A 25,377-nucleotide genomic window follows, 5' to 3' on the forward strand; every position below is an offset into this window, starting at 1 on the left:
AATTGGGTCTCAGACAACTGCACTATCTATAGCATGCTATTTAAAAGTGACAATGGATCTTTTTTCCCTGATCTTATTTTTTACAGCCTATAGTTTGGTCTTGTATTTTCGCTATTATGAAGTCTGCTAATGGAGGAACTGGTGTCAAGTTTGTAAGTTGGAATGTAAAAGGGCTAAATCATCCAGTGAAACGAAATAAGGTTCTAGCACATCTCCAGCATTTAAATGCTGGCATTGCATTCTTGCAGGAAACCCATTTTCGAATGTCAGATCACTTCCGCGTGCGCAGGGGTTGGGTGGGGCAGCTCTATCATTCAGCATTTCATGCTAAGGCCAGAGGTGCTGCAATCTTAGTACATAAGAACATACCGTTTGTTGCCTCTGAAGTTATTGCTTATAGGAATGGTCGTTATGTTGTTGTTGTAGGCAGACTTTATGGTACTCCTATGATTTTGGCCAATGTCTATGCCCAAACTGGGATGACAGGGATTTTATTACAATTTTTTTAGCCTCACTTCCTGATTTAAATACACATCACTTGCTTTTGGGTGGGGACTTTAACTGTTGCTTGAATCCTGCTTTAGATCGTTCTTCCTCGAAATCTACCTCACTTTCTAAAACTGCATTAACCATCCAATCCTTTCTGTCAGTCTACAGTGTTTCTGATCCGTGGCGATTTTTATTTCCTACAGGTAGACGGTACTCTTTTTTTTTTTCTCCTGTTCACCATACATTCTCACGAATTGATTATTTTTTTCTGGATAATAAACTGCTGTCGGCTGTTAGTTCTTGTACGTATCACAGCATAGTTATATCTGATCATGCCCCTGTTATATTAGAACTGAATTTTCCGAATCAGGTTATACCCAGAACTCCTTGGCGTTTTAGTAGTTTGCTGCTTTCGGATGAAAATTGTCAAATTTATGTCTGAACAGATTACTTATTTTTTTGATATGAATAACTCCTCAGGAGTCCCTATTACTACGGTATGGGAGGCAATGAAAGCTTACCTGTGCGGTCAGATTATCTCTTTCACTGCTCAAAAGAACAAGTGTTGTAAGAAGACTGTCAGAGCTAACTGATCTTATTCTCCAGCTGGATCAGCAGTATGCTGTTTTACATACCCCTGATTTGTATAAGGAGCGACTAAGACTACAAACGGAATTTGATTTACTTGCCTCTCAACGTGTAGAAAAACAAATACTCAGATCACGTCATGTTTTGTATGAACATGGTGATAAAGCGAGCAAGCTTTTAGCTCACCAACTGCGTCAATCTAGTGCCTCTCACTTGATTACTGAAATTCGAACACAATCCGGCTCTGTTACAACTGAGCAAAAAGCTATCAATGAGCAATTTAAATGGTTTTACTCAAATTTATATACTTCTGAATCTGTTATGGATCATTCTTTAATTGACTCTTTTTTTCAGAACCTCGACCTGCCTTCTATCAACCCCCAATCAAAGGCTAGCTTAGAGGAGCCCTGTTCTATTGAAGAAATAACAGAGGCCATAAATCAATGCAAAGTGGCAAATCTCCTGGACCCGATGGTTTTTCAGTCGAATTCTATAAAACATTTTCATCCCAACTTTCCCCATTTTTGATGTCTATGTTCACTGAATCCCCCCCTACACTTTATCAAGCCTCAATATCCTTACTGTTAAAAAAGAATAAGGACCCTCTCGATTGCAGCTCATATCGCCCAGTTTCATTACTTAATGCAGATGTCAAGATTTTAGCTAAAGCTTAAGCTCGCAGGCTCGAATCAATTATTCCCTCTATTGTCTGTTCAGATCAGACAGGTTTCATCCAGAACCGCCACTCTTTTTTTAACCTAAGACGTTTGTTTAATATTATCTATACATCTTCGCCTCATCCGGACCCTGAAGTGGTTATTTCATTAGATGCTGAGAAAGCTTTCGATCGCGTGGAATGGGATTACCTCTTTGCTACCCTTCAAAAATTTGGATTTGGTCAGAACTTTATTTCTTGGATAAAATTACTCTATATGTCTCCTGTTGCCTCAGTTTGTACTAACAGTATGAACTCTGAATTCTTTTCTCTGCAGCATGGAACCCGTCAGGGATGCCCCTTATCTCCTCTATTATTTGCCATTGCAATTGAGCCCCTTGCCACTTCCCTTCGCTGTAATCAGCTTATTAGTGGTGTGGTCCGTGGTGGCCTGGAGCAAAAGGTATCCCTTTATGCTGATGATCTCCTTCTTTATGTATCTGACCCTTCTATATCCCTCCCTCATATTTTATCTACCCTAGATCAATTTGGTAAATTTTCTGGATACAAACTCAATTTACGTAAGAGTGAATTATTTCCAATCAATCCTGCGGCAGTACGTTGTCATTTTGCTGATCTACCTTTCAAAATTACTTATGATATATTTACTTATCTAGGAATTTCTGTAACAAGGTCCTATGTAGATCTCTTTAAGTCTAATTTTACCCCCTTAGTGGAACATATTAAACAAGATTTTATCCGCTGGTCCACTTTGCCTCTCTGATTGCTGGCCGCATTAATTCAGTTAAAATGAATGTGCTACCTAAATTCTTATATTTTTTTCCAGTGTATTCCTATTTTTATTCCTAAATCTTTTTTCAAGACGCGGGATACACTAATTTCATCTTTTATATGGAATAAGAAAAACCTACGTATTCGCAGGTCCCTCTTACAACAGCCTAAAAGGTTGGGAGGTTTGGCCTTGCCCAATTTTCAATTCTATTATTGGTCAACTAACATTCGTTGTATCACATACTGGCTCCACCAACATCTACAGCAGACAGGGCCTGCCTGGTTTCTGATTGAAGCTGCCTCTTGCCAACCCACATCTTTAGCAGCATTGATGTGTTCTTCTCTGCCTCTTTCTCTCACACAGTTTAGTTCCAACCCTGTAGTAAGGCATTCCCTTAGGATATGGGCCCAGTTCAGACAGAATTTTGGTTTTCAATCTCAATCAGTGTTTTCAGCCATTGCTATGAATCATAATTTTGCACCCTCTTTGAGTGATGTTTCCTTCCAGGCATGGCATGATAAGGGTCTGAAATGTGTGAAAGATCTGTATATTGATGATAATTTTGCTTCTTTTGAGCAACTTTTTCAAAAATGTAATATTCTAAATAAACATTTCTTTCGGTACTTGCAGATTCGACACTTTGTGTATAGTAAGGTGACTCATTTCCCCAGTGCACCTGCTGAATCCCCCATTGACTCTCTACTTAAACTTAATCCTCAATGTAGGGGCATTTCTAAAATTTACAATTGTATTTTCTCTTTAAATTGCCCTTCAGTAGCTACTATAAGTAGCGACCTTGGCTTTAGTACATTCCTCTTCTATTTGTGCACGTCATGCTTTGATTCAATTCAAAGTCCTCCATCGCATCCATATGTCAAAAACTAAATTGGCAAATATCTATCCTAATATTGATCCTATATGTGATAGATGTAAGCAGGCTCCAGCCTCATTGATCCAAATGTTTTGGACCTGTCCTAGACTAACCACATTTTGGAACTTTGTTTTTGAAACCTTCTCCCAAATGTTTTGTTTGCCTATTGACCCTATACCACTTATAGCGTTATTCGGAGTTGCACCGGATGGTCTACTTTTGTCCAAACTCCAATCCAGCACACTGGCTTTTGCATCTCTTCTGGCTCGCCGCCTTATTTTGATGAATTGGAAGCAAGCTGCCCCGCCCTCTCATGTGCATTGGGTTAGAAACATCATGCAATTTCTCAGACTTGAAAAAATTAGATTCACTCTTAATGGATCTAGCACTAAATTCTATACTGCATGGCAGCCCTTTCTCTCATATTTTGACACCTTACAAATTACAGCTCCTTCTGCTTAATTCCTGTTATTATTTTTGGCTGTATGTTTTTGCAATAGTCTGAGACCCAGCTTCCCTTTTTTCTCTTTTTTGTGTATCCAATGCAGGTACTTTAGTTTATTGACTGTGTGCTTTATGGCTGATAAGATGATTTAGCGGATATATATTTTTATTTACTTATTTTATTGTCACCATACACTAATGCAGCTGTGTGTTTTTTTTGTTTGTTTTTTCCCTCATTGTTTTTGCATTATGTTTGAAAGCAGAAAATTAATAAAAAAAGAATTGCACAAAAAAGAATTGCAACCAACCAATTTTATAATGATCATCAGCACACTCAACCTGAATAGGAAACTTTTTTCAAAGCTTTATGCTCCTATAAATGGTGTACCTTTTGCCACCTAGTACTGTTTTTGAGAAGTTATATGAAAAAGCAAGCTCCTTGACAATTCTCTTCACAGATTTTCAGTAAGAGTCTCCCCACAGATTGCTAACAGAATTGTAGATTCTGCCAGAAGCATTTTGAACCAGTTTATACCAGACATATACATTTACACAGACCACATGAAAGGAGCAAATTCTGGAAAGTAAGTATCCTTAATATACAGCTGAGGTAGGGGGTGTGTGTTATTAGGAGGGTCAGTCAATCTGTTGGTGTGCTTGTAAAGCCTGCATTGTATTGTATATCATTTATTTATTTATTTATTTTCTCAAAGCTGGTTTGCTGAATCATCATTAGCATGAGTTTTTTTTCAGAAAGGAAGTTAGCAAACTGTGATTTAATTTTGTTGCTTGTTAGTTGTCTTAAAGTAAAGTTTTTGAAAAACACTTTATTAAATAGAGGTTTAAAGGTGGTGGCGCTGTTTGAACTGTTCCCCCTCATTTCCACATTGTTACTGCATCACTTGATTTGATATCAGATGCAGCAAAGGCTCTTCAAATATGAACTAGGCACTCTGCCTGGGAGTTCTGGTTAAAGCACACCCTCCTGCTGACAGTGTTGGTTGGCTAGATCTCATTGTACTTGTTTCTGTGCAGAGCTGTCACAGCGGGTGGCAATAACATACGGTTCAAATATGCATACTACCTTTCCAGAAGTCCAACATGTCTTTTTGAATTTCTACTTTATTTAAAGCTGCAGTGTACCACAGTTTTAATTTATTAAAAAAAAGATTCTTAATTGACTGATTTCTGTAGTTTCATCAATTTAACTAAATGCTGTTGGCTTTCTGATTTGTTTATATGTTGACATTTTCAGGTCCCCAGGTTTTGGTCTTTCATTAATAGCCGAGACGACGAATGGGACCTTCCTTAGCGCTGAAATGGCCTCCAACCCTCTGGGACAAGGGACACCCATCCTCCCAGAGGAACTTGACAAGAACTGTGCCAGGCTACTACTTGAAGAAATTTACAGAGTAAGCCTTTTAATGTGAATAAATATTGTTTGAGTCTATCAGTCTTGTAAACCAGGGGTGGCCAAAGTTGGCAGTTCCAGTCCTGGTCTTTGTTCCAACCCTGGTCTAAATTGTGTAATTGAACCAATTTAACCTTGATCCAAACCATAAAGTAGTTAATTGTCACATTTTACCTGTTAAACCTGAAGTGGCATGGCCCTCCATGACCATGATTGGACATCCCTGTTGTAAACCATTTAAGATAAACTTCAGATTTTCAGCGTGGTGGAAACTGCGGGCAAAATCTAATGGCAGCCTTCACTTTGACCTGTGACCTAATATGCACATCATATTGAGGTCCGGTTGCTTGACAGTACACTTCAAATTATTACCTTAATGTTTGGTAAACAGCTGTGTTCTTTGACTTTTCTTACTTAAGTTCCATGACCAGTGTTTTCCAGAAAGAATATAACCCTTTCCCTGCTGCATAGCTTTAAACTCCGGTCATACCAATAGTACAGACCACATGCCTTTTGACTTTAGTTAGTACACAGTTTTATACAAAAGGCTCCCAATAAAGTTCAATTATAGGTGCTGTCCAGTGGACATTAACTATTTCAGTGCCACATTGTTTACACCTCTGAATATATCCACAATTTTTTTAATCGCTTGACAGCCCTAGTATTTTGCAGACATGTCTCTGTTACACTTATAAAAGTATATGCCCATACTGTGGATGTAGATATTGTTGCTGATCACTTTAATTATAGTTGTAGTGTATTTACAGTTGTGTATAAATGCCCAAGTAATAAGAAAGCAGCTTTAGCTTTGTGCTTAAAACCTAGAACCGCAGTTAACAATGTCAAAATAATATCTGGGTTAGACATTTTGTTTTCAGATGAGCAATTCAGTCGCACAGTAGATTTAGGTAGTACAATAATCATGTCTTCGTGTTCCTTTTGCATAAAGGTAACTTTTACACCCAGTTGTAAGAATGGGCCAACTTATTCTAAAGGATGCAAATAAAATGAAAGCTTTGGCCAGCATGTTTCTCCATTTGACATGATTCCTCATAAGTTTATGTTTGAGCCTCTGAAGTTTGGCCAGTTGGAGTCTGTTTATTTTAACTTAAAGTGCTGCACTTTTGCCAGTATGTGTCTCGGGCTCAGACTTCATATTTGCTTTTAAATATAATACCAACCAGGTTTTGTTCACAACACGACTTGATGCCATACAAGTGTACCAAGTATTATTGTTTTTGAGAGAGCACACTTTAGTGAGCAATTCTCTCGTTAAAGATTTGAGTCCAGGCTTGGGAACGCACCCAGAACTACTGAATGTCACGAGGCGTCCCTGCTTACTGGTAGTTGGTTATGATGTAATGCAGGCAGGGTATTGAAATGTTTTTAATTTTCCCTCACTGCAAAATATTCCTTGTTTACAGCTTGACTATGGTCCATTACCCATCTCCTCCTTTTCTTTCCTCAGAGAAGTCATCCTTTTGTAAACCATGTGATTCTTGTTAGTTCCAAAAAACAAAATGTTTCTTTTGTATGCTGAATATTGTTTTTAACAGCTGATTATGTAGCTGGGTTCCTGGTTGGGATGAAGAGAGAGGAGGGTGATAGAAGTTAATGTTTGAAACAGATGGTGGTAATTCTAACTGCAATAACATTGTTCACGGGCATACCCCCAAGTTTTTTTTTGTTTTTTCTTTGTAATTTTATTTGGACTGTAGTTAGTTAATTCCAGTGAAAAAAAGCAAGCAGCCCGAACATGTAGTAAACAGGCTGCTGCGTTATTGCTGTTGCAGGCACAGTGCTCGAGCGGCATTTGAAGTAAGTACCAGACCATTTTTTTTTTTTTTATTTGAACTGATTATTTTATAAACTTGACTTGCTCAAAGTGTTCAGACTGAATATGATAAGACATCTTGCCAAAATGTATTGTCTGCTGGACTGGTTTCTTTAGTTTTGTTCAGATTTTATGATCAAATGTTGGGGTTGAATCTCTTAACTGCTTTAAATATTTACATGTGCATGCATGTTCATCACGTATTCAGTAGATAATTGTTTGTTTTAATTTTTTTTAAATTGTATCTGTTTTTATAAGCAGGATAACACACTTCAGGGCTTCTGTGACAGCCGTATGTTAATGCAACCCAACGCATGCCCTTACTTTACAAGCTGCTGTGTTGAGTGCAGGTGAGCGCAATACATGAAAACTCCCTACTAAAGAATACATTTTAGACATTCCCAAAACTATAAAGGAGAGAGACCTTTTTTAACTTGGAGATATTCTCCATGTATGCATTTTCTTCCTGCTTCTGTAGCTGTTTTTAAGGTCTCAAATTTGGGTTTGCAATGGGATCTATAACTATGCTGCAGCTTCCTTTCCGTAATTATGTAACCTCTCCGCGGATCACCTGAAGTGAGAACCGCTGCTCAAGAATATCCCCTCCTTGTGATAAATACGGCTAGGGCAGCTAGGGCAAGGTTTTATCTTTTTGTATTGTGTATTTCTCAAGCCTCCCTTGGCGCTATCCGATTCCAGATTATACTCGCAGCAATAACATATCTTTTTTTACCAGTATCTCATGTAATTGGGTCGATGTGCTGTACTGGCTTGGGAAATGGATCTGTTGTGGAGACGCGCCAAGACAGATTATGCTGAAACTAAACAAACAAAACATATTTGTAAAACATTAACATTACTTTAGGTTTCAATCGAGGAATCTTCTGTTCCCTACAGTATCCTACATTTAAGGTATACTCTTATCTAATTAAATAGAAGAAAGAAGAAAAACTTTTTTTTTGTTTTTGTTTTTTGGTCAGGGCCTTCATGTGGTCTAAACTTTAAACTTGAAAAAATCAGTTTAACAAGTGTATTTGTAATGTTATTGTTCAAACACATTTTTCAGAGCACTTATGTGTTTTGTTTGAAAAGGAGACATTCAGTAAAAAATGTAAACTGCCATCATTCAAATTCAGCTTTTTTTCCATTTAATTAGGGGCAGGTATATGTAACAGTATAGATTTGCAGACAGGGGAAAACCTGATTTGCTTTGCTTTATTCGTTTTCATGTAGGTTGAAACTGCAAATTTTAGGGACTTTTCCAAAGGTCATGTAATTTAATAAAAAGCATATGCAAATGTTTTATTTGTATGTTAAGCACAGGTAACGCTTAAATCTGTTTTATCTATCTGCAGTTTCAGAGGCAACGGTACATAGATTGGGCTGTAGTGAATAGTAAATAAAAAAATAACAAAACAGGTACTCTGAGCTTGGATACTTAGAAATAAAGATGTATTACTTTTAAAGTTAAACACATTTTAGAATTGAATGGATGTTGCTAGGCTAAAGAATGTGAAGACACTGGTTAAATGAGTAAATGTCTTTATTTTATGAGACCTAATCCACACATGTAGTAAGTATGTTTGATAAAGACATTTACCCTCTTAGTTTGCTGCAGCTGCTTCTGTTTGAAATGTGTTTGGTTTGACTCGAGGTGGGAAGTTAACAGAATTCATAGTCTGGTGGTGGAGCAGAAGCTTGTCTCTCTTTGGATACCAATCTGTATCCATTCAACAGGGATGGAAATAAGACTCCTATTGCATAGCAGTTTCACCCACAGTGTATAGGTAACAAGCACTTAATAAACTCATAGTACAGCCAGGAATGGATCAAACGGCTATGCAATAAGAGTCTTATTTCCATCCCTGATTCAGCAACATGAGTAAACACTGGGCAACTGGGATAGCAAAACTTTGTTCAGTTTACCATGCTTTTTCCACACTCATGCTTGCCTCCGATTTTTACTGCAGTAAGCTGTTCTTGGTGGCAGGGGTGTGGGGTTAAAATCATTTTACAATCAAAAGCATTGAACTGGAGCACAAACCTACCAAAAAAAAACTTGTAAAATAGTCAAGTCGAGGAACATTTCAGCTAGTCATATTATCAGTGTTATTTAACTGATGAAGGGATAACCAAAACTTGAGTATCATATAGGTAGTGACATTTATTTTTTAATTTGTTAAATAATTGTCTTTCTACTATGCATGAGCTGACTGGTCTAAGTTGGTAAGCGCTAACAATTTGTGTTTGCAGGGTGGCTGTGTGGATTCAGTAAATCGGAGCTTGGCTTTGCTGTACATGACCTTTGGACAGCAGGATGTTTCCAAAGTTCTTTTGGACCCACTCTCTCTACACACGTAAGTTATTTTTGAACAGTTTTATTTATCAACAGTTTTGGCTCGCTGCAGGATCCATCTTGGCCCTCGAAATTCCATTGTGTGAATAGAGTAAAGTTTTGACTGCATCATGACACCGTGGAGTTCTCTCTAAATTTCTTTAGGGCTATTTCGAGAGCTAACACTTGGCATTAGAAACTGTTGGTGGTATAAAACACATGCTATGGGTCTCCAGTGGTTTGTGTCACATACCCCAGTTGGCACCAATCTTGAACTACCTTCCTTACAGTGATACTCTGTTTTTAAGTCCACCCCAAGAGTTTTAAATATCTCATTTACTTTTTTTGTTGCAAATGATCATCCATTTTATTAACAAAATGTGTATGTACCCTCCCCACAATTGATATTGGTTAGTAATGCTTTGCTGGTTTATGTGGTGGGGAATCGTACCCTTTTCGCTAGTGACCTAGAATAAACTGTTGGTTTGTTATTTTTGACCTAAAAGCATTTTTTCCCCTTAATTTTAAATCCTGCAATGTTTTTCATGTACGGTGTGGTTTATTGACTTATTATTTTCAATTCCCAGTTGCAAAACAAAGCTCTGTCTGTGTGATTTAAACAGAATAGATCAAACTTGTTTATAGCTGGCAGTCCTTATGAATCAGCTGGTCCATGATGAACCCAGAAAGAAGACCTCAGTACTCACTAACCTAACCTGCTGCTTGAGAATCTGCTGGATTTCTGTTCTCCCTTTAATTCTCAAAACGCCTGTAGGAACCTTGCCTTGAAGATCATTAGAATGCCTTCCAGCTTCAGTATCCTTTTCTACAACAGCAATATTTCCCTGTTACAATGGCAAGGATCCTCCTCATGTGCATTACATTAGGCTCCTCATAGTTTTTTGAATTGTGAAATCACAGCATGGTACAACAGGGAGCGTGTCGCAATATCTCACAACACACACCATTGTGTTAAATTGCTGAATTATTTCCTACTTGACATGGCAAAGGATACTTGTGCCAAGGGGGGGTGCATGCTGCTGCTGCTGTTTCATGATCTAAAGGGTTTATGTCATTTCTTGGATATGAACAAAATGGTTCTTTAAACCGAGGGATCATGGCGTCAGATACATATGTATATTGGGTCCGAGTGTGCAGTGGTGCAAATCGTTTTCAAAAGTTTAGCACCAGAGAGCCTACTGGTGCTAAGTTATCAAACCCTGCCCTAATCAAGCCTCCCTCCCCTGCTCTTCAGTGACTTTTTAGTGTTTTGTGTGAGTGTGGGTGGGTCATGTTAGTCCAGACCCAATGAGAAACTATCATCATCTATGGTTGCTAGAATCTACCACCAAATTTGCACCCCTGATATATGTGACGACTGGCATCTTCTCTGCTTTAGACACGTGTGTGTTGGATATTCCCAGTACAGTTTTGTTTTTCTTTTGTTTTAGAATGCAGTCCACCCAAATAAACAAAGTATGCTTTTATATACACCAGACTTGTAGGACTCGAGTCCGGGAATCGAGTCGCATTTTTCGTGACTCGGACTCAAACATTTGGGCTCCGATATATCGGAGAGAAGGACTGAGTGATAGCCGTTAAAAAGAATGACAGAATAACTTAATACCACTTCATTTACTGAAATGAAAATTATTTATTAATGGATGCAGGAAAAACACGTTAACAATTACGCTGTGCAGCGTCTACCTAGAAATCTGTCTTGTTTTTGTTCCCTTATGAACCTACACAAAGGGGAAATACCAGGGGCAGCCGGTTAACAGTGTTCGCTTGCTCGCCGAACCCGAGTCTCTTATTAATGAATTGCGCTTGCCGTCTTCTGGGTGATGTGTGTTTCATTTCCCCCATGTGACACTGGCACACTAACAATGCCGCTCATCAGTTTAATGGGCTGAATTCAGGCTGTACTCGCTCAGAAATGCGCATGTGCCAAGACTACAAAGGCTATAAATCTGAGCAGCACGACTTCTGCTCTTCTCAGTCTTGCATCGTGTGTTACTTTTAAGCAGTTTAAATTATTAAAATAAAATTCACAAGTCTAATTATCTTTGTCTAACTTCGTCTACTTTTAAATTAATGTTATTTGTCTTATTTGCTCAACTTCGTTCTTTTCACCTTTAATCTGCTTTTATTTTGTGCCGTCTGTCCCTTTTTCTCCCGAGGCTGCTGCCCTTCAGCAATGCTTTAACTTAAGCTCAGTAATATCTTGCTGTGTTCGGCACATTTTATGTTTTTTGTTAATTTACAGACCACTACTGCCTGTTTGGAGTAATCGGTTATTAAATATACCATACAGTATTATTTTAATATTATTTCTATGATATTTTATATTATTCTTTTTTTGATCATGTTGATAGACGCGTCAGGCTGGACAGTACTTCTACCACCGAGGTTGGCCCCCTGGATCCCACCCCTTCACCTGCATTTTGGCCACCAGCTACCACTGGGAAATACATAAACATAATGTTTTTGTGTAAAAGAGAAAAGAAAGTACATGATCTGAAATCAAATAAACTGAAGCACAATCTCGTAAATGTATAATTGTATTAGACTTAATAAAAGTGCAAATGCAGTGAAAGTGAAACATAACGTTTCTGTTTTGCAAAACAAATAATAAACTAGAGTTGCTAGCAACTATAAAGGCTTCCAAGCAGTTATCGTGAAATTTAAGTGCATTGGTTATTATAGATGAAACGCTATCATCACAACTTTGCTAACTGTAAATTTTGGCACAAATATGAGAATACTTTTGAAAATTCCCCGAAATTGTCATTAAATCTAAGATGGCTACCACACCATGTGTCCAAAGGCCGCCATATTGACCACAGCACAACATCCCATAATCCTCTACATCCATGTCAAATTTCGTGCATTTTGGTGGAGCCGATCAGAAGTTATAGGCAGTTTTATAGCCAGGTGCGTATGTTGATGATGTCATGCATCACCGTTTGACCTTAAGGAGAGGTCAGAGGTCACGGGCGATGACATTTTTTCATAGAACACATATGACTTCCTATACGTGTTCCATTATAATTTTAACCCTGTCGGCACGCCCTAGGAGTTAAAATTTCAACGTAAATTCCAATATGGCCGCCGCACCGTGTGAGCAATCGGTTTCAATCTTCAGCAGTTATTACTTTCCAACGGTCTGTACAATTGTGTTGACACTGAAGAGCATAAGTGCAACAGTGTTCTTGTTATGGGTTGCAAAAGTTTTTTTTACAATTATCAATATGGCCGCCAAACCATGTGACCAAAATGTGTCATTTTCATATAACCCGTACTTCACGTGAGTCTCTATGGTCATATAAAGTTTCATGACTGTAGTGTATTGCACCTTGGATTTATGCACGAATGTATGAAAATAGAGCCGTCGTGAAACGGTTATTTGCATGCCGCGGCCTTGTTTTTTAGCGAAAAGGCATGGATTTTACAAACGGTAGAAAGGACCTGGTCGTGAACATGTGTGCCAATTTTTAAGACAAGAAGATTGTTGAATATTTGGCGCCAATCCAGCATAGCGGGCAAAGTAATTGTTCAATCGACCTCGATTGAACATATGTTTTTTATATGCCATTGTTGCACTATCTCCTGCCATTGTCACAGTTCCACCTTAAGTTGTTTTTAAAGGCAAGAGTTTTGAAAAATTCCCCAAATTTCCACGAAATCCAATATGGCGGTCGAACCATGTGACTTTTTCATTCGGGGACGCCAGTCTGGTTGTCCAGCCATAGGCATCTACTTACGTATGCGTTTTCATAACTCTGCGATGATGATTGGGAAGAAAAATAATAATAATAATATTTTATTTAGCAGATGCCTTTATCCAAGGCGACTTACAGAGACTAGGGTGTGTGAACTATGCATCAGCTGCAGAGTCACTTACAATTATGTCTCACCCGAAAGACGGAGCACAAGGAGGTTAAGTGACTTGCTCAGGGTCACACAATGAGTCAGTGGCTGAGGTGGGATTTGAACCAGGGACCTCCTGGTTACAAGCCCTTTTTTTTAACCACTGGACCACACAGCCTCACTACCCCATTTACACTGTACAGTCCTAAAAAATCAGCAGCATATTAAAGTAATAGGCCACACTTTTTTTTTTTTTTATATAAACAAATTAAATTCTTATTCTAAACTCAATACCATGCATATCTAATGGAATAACTCAATAACATGCATATCTAATGGTATAACTCAATAACATGCATATCTAATGGAAACTGTATGAAATATGTATTTAAGTGCTGACCTGAAAAGGTCACAGCGTAGACTGCTCTATATCAGCGATCCTCTGCTAGGCACTGGACTCAGATCAAAATAGGTATTTTCCAATAATGTCATAGGATAGTGGTATTTTACGCACACAGTTCAACAGACTTCAGCCACTTGCATTATCAGTGACTGTCCTTTAGTGTCACTGTCAGCAACATTAGCTTTAATACATTATTTTACTATTGTATCTACTTTATTTATATTGCATTACTTAATGTACACAATGGAGAGTTAAGCCCTCTTCAAGTATTGGAGACAATCTTGACGACTCTGTGTTCACCAAATTTCATTCTTCTTTTTAGCATAAGAAGATGTACAAAACTAAAATGTACAGCATTTTGCTGTACTTCTGGACAGTGGGACAGAAATAGTCAGACTGACATTTGCAAACAGTGCATGTGACATGGTTTCAAGAGGAGGATGAGCGTGAGCCGGCGAGCGTGAACTGTCCATTTCCGGTTATCATGGTACTGGTGCTGTGTGCTTCAGAAGTACAGTACTATGATAACTGAAGATTGGTAGTGACTTGACACAGACAACATGATAAACACAGCCATTAATGGGATGAGGAAGGAAAGGGCGGGGGGTGCATCAAAGTTGTATATGGATAGTAATGGTTATCACAATAAAAAAATAAGTTTAGTCCCCCTTTAAGCTAAATGTGATTCTAGCTCAGGGAAACAAACATGCATCTGACACAAACAAAATCAGTATTGACCTGATAATCGAGTGGTTAAATGACAAGTGCATATAATTGATTTGGTAACTAATACTATCCTATAGCAACAGCTAGTAGGATTTACCCATAAATGCTGTAGTGTTGAACCAGTGAACCACATTTGTCATGTATAGCTGTATTATTACTTGGGCCTGAATTGGATCTTTGTTGTCATAGCACTCCCTTTTAGCCTTCCATTTGTATTTAGGTTTAGTCTCCCTTTTGTTCATTTGCAGTAATACAGCATCCTAGGTTTTTCTGTACTCTTTCTCTCTCTTAATGTGCAAAAGAGATTTTATCACAAATGAAAAATAACTCTTGTAGATACAGTGCCGTGAAAAAGTATTTGCCCAGTCTGATTTTCTGCATTTTTTGCATATTTTTGATACTGAATGTTATCAGATCTTCAACCAAAACCTAATATTAGATAAAAGGGACTCTGAGTGAACAAATAACTCACAAATTTGATACATATTTTATTTATTTATTAAAGAAAGTTATGCAACACCCAATGCCCCCGTGTGAAAAAGTAATCGCCCCCTTAGACTCAATAACTGGTTACGCCACCTTTAGCAGCAATAACTGCAACCAAACGCTTCCTGTAGTTATTGATTAGTCTCTCACAGCGCCGTGGAGGAATTTTGGCCCACTCCTCCATGCAGAACAGCTTCAACTCAGTGACATTTGTGGGTTTTCGAGCATGAACTGCTCATTTTCAGGTCCTGCCACAACATCTCAATGGGGTTTAGGTCTGGACTTTGACTAGGCCATTCCAAAACTTTAAATTTCTTGTTCTTCAACCATTCTGATGTAGACTTGCTTGTGTGTTTCGGATCATTGTCTTGCTGCATGACCCAGCTGCGCTTCAGCTTCAGCTCACGGACGGATGGCCTGACATTCTCCTGTAGAATTCTTTGATACAGAACAGAATTCATGGTTCCTTCAATGATGGCAAGGCGTCCAGGTCCTGATGCAGCAAAGCATCCCCAAACCATGACACTACCACCACCATGCTTGACTGTTGGTATGAGGTTCTTACTGTGGAATGCAGTGTTTGGTTTTCGCCAGACATAACGGGGCCCATGTCGGCCAAAAAGTTCCACTTTTGAATCTGTCCATAGAACATTGTTCCATAACTCTTGAGGATCATCCAGGTGCTTTTTGGCAAACTTGAGACGAGCATTCATGTTCTTCTTAGTGAGCAATGGTTTCCACCTTGCTACTCTGCCATGAATCCCATTTTTGCCCAGTGTCTTTCTGATGGTGGAGTCATGAACACTGACCTTAGCTGAGGCAAGAGAGGCCTGCAGACCCCTGGATGTTGTTCTAGGGTTCTTTGTGACTTCCTGGACGATTTTACGCCTTGCTCTTGGAGAGATTTTGGCAGGACGACCACTCCTGGAAAGATTCACTACTGTCCCAAACTTTCTCCATTTGGACAATATGGCTCTGACTGGTTCGGTGGAGCCCCAGAGCCTTCGAAATGGCTTTGTAACTGATAGGCATCAACAACTTTTTTCCAGAGGTCTTCAGGAATTTCTTTTGTTCATGGCATAATGTGCCTCTAGAACCTGTGTGCTGACAACTTCACTCTGATGGTAAGGGCCAAAGTTAGTCAGATTTATATTGGGCAGGGCTGGCCATAATCAGGCCTGGTTGTTAACCAAAGTACTCAAACAGCTGACCCTAATTATCCCTTTTAATTGGGTTGAGTTAACTAGGGGGGGCAATAACTTTTTCACACCTGAAGATTGCCTGTTTGATTACCTTGCACACCAATCAAATGAAAGAAGCACCAAGCTTTGGTGTCATTTTTTCTCTCAGACTCTATCTCTCTATCTACTACTACAACCCAAAAATTTTGACAAAATACAATGTGAAAAATGTGCAAAAATGCAGAAAATCAGACGGGTCAAATACTTTTTCATGGCACTGTACCTGAAAAACATAAGTGTGACATAGACACAAGATACTCTTAATAAATATTGTCCTTTTCAAGTTTTTCCGTAACTGGATCAACGCTTTTAGATTGTGTAAAAATAGACTGGCCATAAAACTTGGATTGAGTATAATTGTGTAATACTGAACAGCAAGCTTCTGATCTAAGAAGGGCGTGCACAGAAACTTTTAGACATTTCTGTGTGCAAACAGTCAATAATGAATGGTTGTTCATGTTTTTCAAAAGATGCATTAACTTGAGTTGCTCGCCTTAAGGGAACTCTTTAGATTCATAACAGAAAGTAGCTGTACATGTAATTCTGTGAACCCCTTTGACACTTTTGCTGTGTCTGAATTCAGATCAATAACTCCATTACAAATTAAACCTCTAAAACAGGGGTGCACAATTCTGGTCCTGGAGGGCCGGTGTCCCTCCTGGCTTTTGTTCCAACCTTGCCCTAAATTACTTAATTGGACCAATTATTACCAATTATTGGTCTAATTAAGTCATTTAGAACACAGTTGGAACAAAAGCCAGGAGGGATCCGGCTCTCCAGGACTGGAATTGTGCACCCCTGCTCTAAAACATCCAGTGTATTGGAATTTGAATTTGAATTCCCTTCAGTCCTGTCATTGGATGAGACACTTGACATTAGGGGTCCAACTGACTGGGGTGACTTTTTTTTCCCCCTCCCAGTTTATACAATCAGAAATGTGCCTAAAGAGGAGCATTGTGAGACTCAAACCCCACATGGCTAAAATGCAAGTATGGTACTTTCTATTTATTTCTCTTTCAGGATCGAGTTCCTTCGACATTTGAGAAGTTTTTTCCAAACCATGTTTAAGATAGAAGCACAGAAGCCAGAAGAGGATGGAAAGGGTGCGGAAAAAGTTCTGATGACCTGCGTAGGAGCTGGATATACAAACCTTAGCAAAACTTTGAAATAATACCAAAAAATAAATGTTAAAACCAAAGGACTTCTAGGTTCCATTTTTAACTTTAAGACTAGACTATAAAACATTTTTTATAAAAAACGTATAAAAAATGTATACTGCACACGAAGAGAATCATTGTTTTGTACATGGTCTGAGTATGTTAATATAGTACAAAGTAATACATTCATGGAGTGTTATGGAATGCAAAATTGCACTACTTTTGTTTTTATCAAAGATGGATTCTGAAGTACATGTAGAACTGCTACAATGCTTTAAACCTAGAAACAAACAATTGGGCTCCCTACAGAAGCTGTTCAATCAGGAATGGGTCCTTGCTTGTTCATGAGTTTTACTGAACACTTTTAGAACAATTACATGCCGTGCTGTGCCTGCACATCCCCCACCTCCCCCCCCCCCCCAAAAAAAAAAGACCATGCTGAGCATAACTAGTTTAAAAAAAAAACCAAAAAAAAACGCAGCAGCACATACTTGGCACAGCTGTATCTACTCTGAATCATAAATGTTGTCCGCCATTATTTCACTAAATGTGGAATGTCTTAATGCCACAGGATCGTGCTCCATGTTACAAGATTTTGTGGCTGCATTTAAAAAGAAAAAAAAAGTGGATTGTGTTGGATATTCTCATTGGGGTTTGGGTGCTCTACATTATGTTCATATTTATGTTATCTTTTTGTAATAAGGGCTGTTGTAGTGGTCAGATCTATACAGGTGAGTGTCTCTTTTTAAGATTTTTAAAGATGTTAAATCAAAGTCATCGTTAACCAAAGCGCAGCACAGAAACCAGGATTAGAGGACAAAGTTAAGCATGAAGGCACAACGGGGTGTAATCAACAGGAGGTAATCACACTTCTAAAGGCACGATGTGAAAAACCTGCAAACAATGCTGTGCAGCACCAAAATGTTACAGGGCAGTACAGGGTTACAATGCAAGCTTAATATTTAAATACAGTGTAGTTTACAGTAAGTGCAAATAATACTAATAAAATACAATGTGAAATAGGATGCAACACATTAGGATTACAAGTTATACCTACAATGACATATTAGTAATGCAATATAATACATTATAAAACCAACAATTAGCCAGTAATGAAGACTAAAATAAACATTTCTGGTAGTTTCACAAACAATCTTTATAAAACAATTAAAGCACTTAAGCAATTTCAAATAAAAAAGACAAAAGTATTGGCACCTTTACATTACAAGTCTGTAAAAATATAATAGAACTAATTTAAAAATATATGTATTGATTAAAAAACATTTCAGAAAAATACTTGTAGCAAACTACAACAAAGGAAAAGGCTACAAAATAATATCAAGAAATATGGAATATCAAAAATTCACAATCATAGCAATAATCAAGTACCACTCCAGAACAAATTCAACAAACGCATGAAAGTGGAGACGAACTGGATGGCAGACCTACTCTCAAGGGCAGTCCTCAGCAGCTCAGAGTGGAGGCTTCACCCTGAGGTGGTGAGCCTCATCTGGGAGGGATTTGGGCGAGCATAGACCTCTTTTCCTCCCAGGAATCAACCAAATGTACCCTCTGGTTGTCCATAATAGGAGGAGAGGAACTGCTGGGAATAGATGCCAAGGCAGCTGTTATACGCCTTCCCACCGCTCGCGCTTCACCCGCTGTGGATAAGGCAGGACCGGGCCAAGGTACTCCTAGTAGCCCCATATTGGCCCAGGAGAATCTGGTTTTCAACCCTGATGCAGCTCCTGAGTGGCCAGCCGTTGAGACTGACGTTGTGACACTACCTGCTCAGGCAGACACAGGGCTTTATGGCATCCCCATCCATCAAGCAGCACTGGGTCTGGCCCCTGAATGACTTGTCCCATGGCAATACTGCAATTTATGCAGGACCTATTTGACAAGGGTAAATCCCATCCATATTAAAGGTCTATCTGGCATTCCGGTCGTTCTGCAATCTTGCCCTTATGACGGCTTTGATATACTCACACATTGGGCTGTGGACGCTTGGCCTCCCCCCTCTTGGGCTGTGGACGGACCGACCCCTCATCCTCCAGTTCCTGCTCTGGGCTGTCCTCCTCCAACAAATAAATAATAATAATAATATTGGTTACATTTCTTACTTGAAAGGGAACATTAGGTTATTATTATAACCCTGTGTGGCGGAGTGTCCCGCACCCTATATATATATATATTTGTATTATTATTTGTATTTCTGTTTGCGGCGCAGATCAAAGCGCCACGTATTTGTTATTGTTTCTATAATTTAAAAACCCCGTGAGGATGCGTGACTGATCAGCTAGTGATTTTTTTAGCTAGCAGACAGTCACGCATCCTTATAAACTCGTGCAGACGGTGACCATCTCCCGAGTTAATTCATTGGTTAATTGTTGCTAATCGGGAGATGGTCAGCGTATATAAATCTGCAGTTCTCTACCCTGAGGGGAGAGTGTATTAGGCGTGAGAGTGGAGAGAGCGAGGAGAGAGAAAACGAAACTTACAAATAACTGCTAAGCGTGCTGCAACGCGCCTTTTTGTTTGTTGTTTTGTTGTTGGTTTAAACCACCTGTTTTGTTTTATTATTTAATAAAACGCCTCCAGGAGCCTGACCAGGAACAGCAAAGGGTGTTTTTTTTGTTTTTTTTTTCAAAAAGTGTTTTTGTGTTTGGGAAGAAAATAAAAAATAATGGGAAGAAGTGGACAGAGGAAACAGCAGCGTCTGCCTCACCTGTCTGCCTCACCTGTCTGAAAGGTGAGGAATGGTGCTTCACCATTGGTGAGGTCGGGCATGTAGCACCCGACCAACCCCCTCCATGGCAGGTGAGGGAGGAGCCTGAACATCCTGCGCCCATGTTGGAGGAGGACAGCCCAGAGCAAGAACTGGAGGATGAGGGGTCGGTCCGTCCACAGCCCAAGAGGGGGGAGGCCAAGCGTCCACAGCCCAAGGCTCCACTAGCAGGGGAAGAATACCTGCTGGTTTCACCTCCACCTCCACCATCCGAGGGAAAGGAACAGGAGCTACCTCTGCATCCTCTGAGGCGGACTGGTCCACTCTCCTCAGAGAGGATCTGGGACTGGCTGGCGGAGCCTGAGAGGGATATCGTAGAGGCCCTCCCTGCTGTGATCAATCTCCTGTGGGCGAGAGATGGGGAGCGCTGGGAGGCCTGGGAACAGAAACACCACCCAGCATCCCTCCCAGACATCGCAGCCATGGTGCTCAACTACCTGGCTGCAGATATGGGAGGGGCCCCGCTGCTGTGTCCAGAGGGAGAGGAGCCATTGCTGCCGTCTCTAGTGCTAGAGGGAGAGGTCCCAGCGTGGACATCTCCAATGCCAGAAGGAGAGGAGCCCTCACCACTGCCTCCACCGCCAGGAGCAGAGCAGCAGGAGCTGCCTCTGTCTCTATTGCCAGAAGCAGAGCAGCAGGAGCTGCCTCTGTCTCTACAGCCAGGAGCAGAGCAGCAGGAGCTGCCTCTGTCTCCAACACCTCCACCGCTAGGAGCAGAGCAGCAGGAGCTGCCTCTGTCTCTACCACCAGGAGCAGAGCAGCGGGAGCTGCCTCTGTCTCTATTGCCAGAAGCAGAGCAGCAGGAGCTGCCTCTGTCTCCACAGCCAGGAGCAGAGCAGCAGGAGCTGCCTCTGTCTCCAACACCTCCACCGCTAGGAGCAGAGCAGCAGGAGCTGCCTCTGTCTCTACCACCAGGAGCAGAGCAGCAGGAGCTGCCTCTGTCTCAACAGCCAGGAGCAGAGCAGCAAGAGCTGCCTCTGTCTCCAACACCTCCACCACTAGGAGCAGAGCAGCAGGAGCTGCCTCTGTCTCCACCACCACTAGGAGCAGAGCAGCAGGAGCTGCCTCTGTCTCCACCACCGTGGGAGAACAGCTTGCCGCTCCCAGCTCCACCAGCAGAGGGTGAATGCCTGCTGGTTCCGCCTCAGCCGCCGTGGGAGGACTGCTTGCCCCTCCCACCTCCACCAGCAGAGGGTGAGTACCTGCTGGTTCTGTCCCAAGCATCGTGGGAGGACAGCTTACCGCTCCCACCTCCACCAGTAGAGGGTGAATACCTGCTGGTTCCACCTCCACCATCATGGGAAGGACCTCCTGCTCTGCCTCGCTCTGCCCAAGGATGCCTGCCTCGCACCGCCCAAGGATGCCTGCCTCACACTGCCCAAGGATGCCTGCCTCGCACGGCCAAAGGATGCCTGCCTCGCACCGCCCAAGGATGCCTGCCATGCATAGCCTGGGATTGCCTGTTGCTCCGCATCGCCTGGGGCTGCCTGTTGCTCCACATCGCCTGGGGCTGCTTGTTGCTCCGCATCGCCTGGGGCTGCCTGTTGCTCCACATCGCCTGGACAGCCACCAGTTACAGGATACGAGGGAGAAGTGGAGCTCCCGCTGCCGCCTCCATGGCCAGGGGCTCCCCTCCCTTGTCCCCCTTGGGATGGTCCACTGCTGCTGCCGTCGCCTCCCGAGGGTCCGCTGCTGCCGTCGCCAGATCAAAGCTCTGCATATTTGTTATTGTTGTAGGTTCTATAGACATTGTCATCTCAAATATATTGCAAATGTCGTGGACTTTCTTATGTTCTTAGGATATTGTATATTAACAGGAATCTACATTGAATGAACTTTAATCTAATTTGTCTAGCTTTGCCTAGCGATAATGATCCAACACCTTGAATGCACCAGGCACTCAGGAAACAAAAGGCTAATCAAACCCGTCTCTGTGATTTAATTAACCCGTCTAGTGAGAGAGAGGTGGTTTAGCATAGGTACTTACTATATATACTACATACTATACAAGCCCTACATGTAATCAAATGTTAAGTTATTATCATAACCCTTGCTCCCAGAAATAGAAATTTAACCATTACTGAATAGCTATTTACCTCCTAAAGACTCAAATCCTGAATATTGTATACTAAAGCTGCTCTTTGATCCTGTGACGCAGTCATGACCCCACCCCGAGGGCACAAAGGCACTGCGCTCACAGATCTCTGCTTAATTTTTCCTTCAAGCCTGCTGCAATAATGGATGCAGCGACCTTGAAGGTTAATGGTTACATTTCTATTTCAGGGAACTAGGGTGTGACCGAGCAGCTGATGAGTGGCGTGTGACTAGTGATGTCACGGACCAGGAAGTAACAGTAAACAAAAGGCAATGGATGGAATGGTGGAACTAGCATAGTCTGAAAGAGAGAAAAATAGCTTAAAGATTTAGAGATTTAAGACAAATATCACATCATATTGATTTAATACCACTATGAGTACAAGATGCAAGTGTTTTTATTCTTAAATTGCCTAACAAGTATAGAATAACCCAGGTAATAAATCCCTAAGAGAATTAAACTGTTTGCAATGTCTAACCAAAGTCACAACCCGACATGTTTGGTGTCTAAAGAAATGTAATTTCTTATGGTAAAAATAACGGGAATTCAGAATAAAATCTGAATTATTTAGCAAAAGTTATGCACGTTTTAAAAGTTTCCCCTTTCCAGATTATGATAATGAACTAATCAGACAGAGGAAGGGGGGAGCGATCAATCAAGGTTTCAAGCCCATTCAGCTACAAAATAGCCAATCGGATCATGCAGCGGGAAATTCAAATAATCTCTTTGTTTGAAAAGTATAAAAGCCCCTGCTCTATCCCCCTGCTTTATGCCCCTACGCTAGCCTCTGCGTTAGCCCCTGCTCTATCCCTCTGCGATAGCCCCTGCTCTATTCCTCTGCGATAGCCCCCTGCACTATCCCGACCACTGAACCCTGCTCGCTCAGACTCTAAGAAACTACAAGACTGCACCTGGAGCCCTCAGCTCTCAGTATTTATCCATCAAGGTTGGGGGCCCTGACACTCGGAGAAACACAAGGTAACAGAACGCTGAAAGTGACTGCTTTCCAGGCTAGGTAACAATACTCTTAAATATCTATTCAGGTATTGTGTGACCCCTTGTTGTGTCAGCATGTACTAGTATTTCTTTGGTAAATTGTTGTTTTAAACCTTAGTTCTCATTGTAATGCTTTTAATGTGACATTAATTGTGTAACTGTTTTGTGTGATTTTCAAACTTATTTTGTTGCATGCTTAATAAATGCCATCTTTCTAAGAAGAGATTCCCAGTATTGAGTCGTTCGCTCATGTTGAACAAACATGATTTATGAACTTTGAACAGTCTGGAATGTGGTCTATTTTTGGCTTGTTGTAACGTGTAAATCCGCCATCGTTTTCAGAGAGCGATATTAAAAACAGGTTTGTACATTATAATAGGACACTGTTTATTGTAGAGGTCCCACCGAGATCTTGACAATCGAAGGTATCTCTTTATCCCCTACAGTTTTTGGAGGTCCTTTAATTTATTGCTTTTAAGAATATATTAACTGCCTACAACAGTACCCACATTGTTTCTATAATTTAAAAACCCTGTGAGGATGCGTGACTGATCAGCTAGTGATTTATTTAACTAGCTGAAAGTCACACATCCTTATTAAACTCGTGCAGACGGTGACCATCTCCCAAGTTAATTAATTGATTAATTGTTGCTAATCGGGAGATGGTCACTGTATATAAACCTGCAGCTCTCTACCCTGTATTAGGCGTGAGAGCGGAGAGAGAGAAAACGAAACTTGCAAATAAATGCTAAACGTGCTGGTGTAATTTATTTGTTTGGCCAGCGCGCCTTTCTGTGTGTTGTTTTGTTGTTGGTTTAAACCTTTTGTTTTATTATTTAATAAAACGCTGAGCGCCACAGCGCTCAGTTCCACCATTCCATCCATTGCCTTTTGTTTACTGTTACTTCCTGGTCCGTGACATCACTAGTCACACGCCACTCAACAGCTGCTCGGTCACATCCTAGTTCCCTGAAATAGAAATGTAACCATTAACCTTCAAGGTCGCTGCATCCATTATTGCAGCAGGCTTGAAGGAAAAATTAAGCAGAGATCTGTGAGCGCAGTGCCTTTGTGCCCTCGGGGTGGGGTCATGACTGCGTCACAGGATCAAAGAGCAGCTTTAGTATACAATATTCAGGATTTGAGTCTTTAGGAGGTAAATAGCTATTCAGTAATGGTTAAATTTCTATTTCTGGGAGCAAGGGTTATGATAATAACTTAACATTTGATTACATGTAGGGCTTGTATAGTATGTAGTATATATAGTAAGGATCTTTCTTATGTATTCTTTTTGTTGTTTATAATCCTTTGTTTCATATTCTGCTTTAGTAACTACAAACTAGTGATGAAACAAATTATGTTAAGAACTGATGTTCCTCAATAGAGCTCTCCAAATCATGTCTGCAAACAAACTTGTCCCCCCTAAAACACTGTACCCCTAGTGGATTTGATAATGACTGAACAAAAAACAATACACCTTTGACCATGTATCTGAAAAATGTCTAATACCAGGGGCTACCAGCGACTAAAGAGGTGTGTCAAGCTGTAGAAAGAGTAGAGTATGAAAAAGATACCATGCAAAGAAAACCGATACATAAGTTCAGTTTTTTCTTTAGTTCATTCAAAATAAAAGTATTTTACAATTCATTTGAATTCTTACAGAATATGAGAATATATATAAAAAAAACATGTTCATCCCAATTACTGATATACAGTAATTAATAAAAGTATGCCTCAGTTCAAACTAAAAAGGCAACCAAGGAAAACTTTCTCACCATGTGTTCAACAATAGATGTTGATGAAGGGTTAACAGTAGAAAGCACAGTGCTGGCCTTGGTCATGCTGGGGGCCTTAATAAGACACTTGTATCAACCCCCTCTATTAACTGCCATTGTGCAATGTGCCATGGGACATCACCCTGGAGCACCCCAGTGGAGACCCACATGTACTGTCCTTGGGAGGTCAATATGCTTGCTGCCCCTTACAATGTCGTCATTCTCCCCCCTAGGTCGTTATTTCTTGCATAGTGCTGCGACTGGTACCACGACTTGCGCTTTACTGGACATAAAGTATTGGCCTGTAATTATAAAAGATTGCGCAAAAATAACTCGGTACAGTTACACAACTAGTAAGAAAGAATTTAGGTGAAATGATTACGAACAAGATTGCCCTTTTAAAACATAATGTACAGATGG

At 40.4% G+C, this 25,377-nt stretch overlaps 1 pseudogene; it reads left to right on the forward strand.

Annotated features, from left to right (window-relative positions):
- The window catches only part of LOC117421454 (RNA 3'-terminal phosphate cyclase-like protein), a 52,324-nt pseudogene extending 34,980 nt beyond the window's left edge, over window positions 1-17,344 (forward strand).
- Window positions 17,345-25,377: the final 8,033 nt, after the last annotated feature.

This window comes from Acipenser ruthenus, chromosome 1 (genome assembly GCF_902713425.1).
Source record: "Acipenser ruthenus chromosome 1, fAciRut3.2 maternal haplotype, whole genome shotgun sequence".
NCBI lineage: Eukaryota > Metazoa > Chordata > Actinopteri > Acipenseriformes > Acipenseridae > Acipenser > Acipenser ruthenus.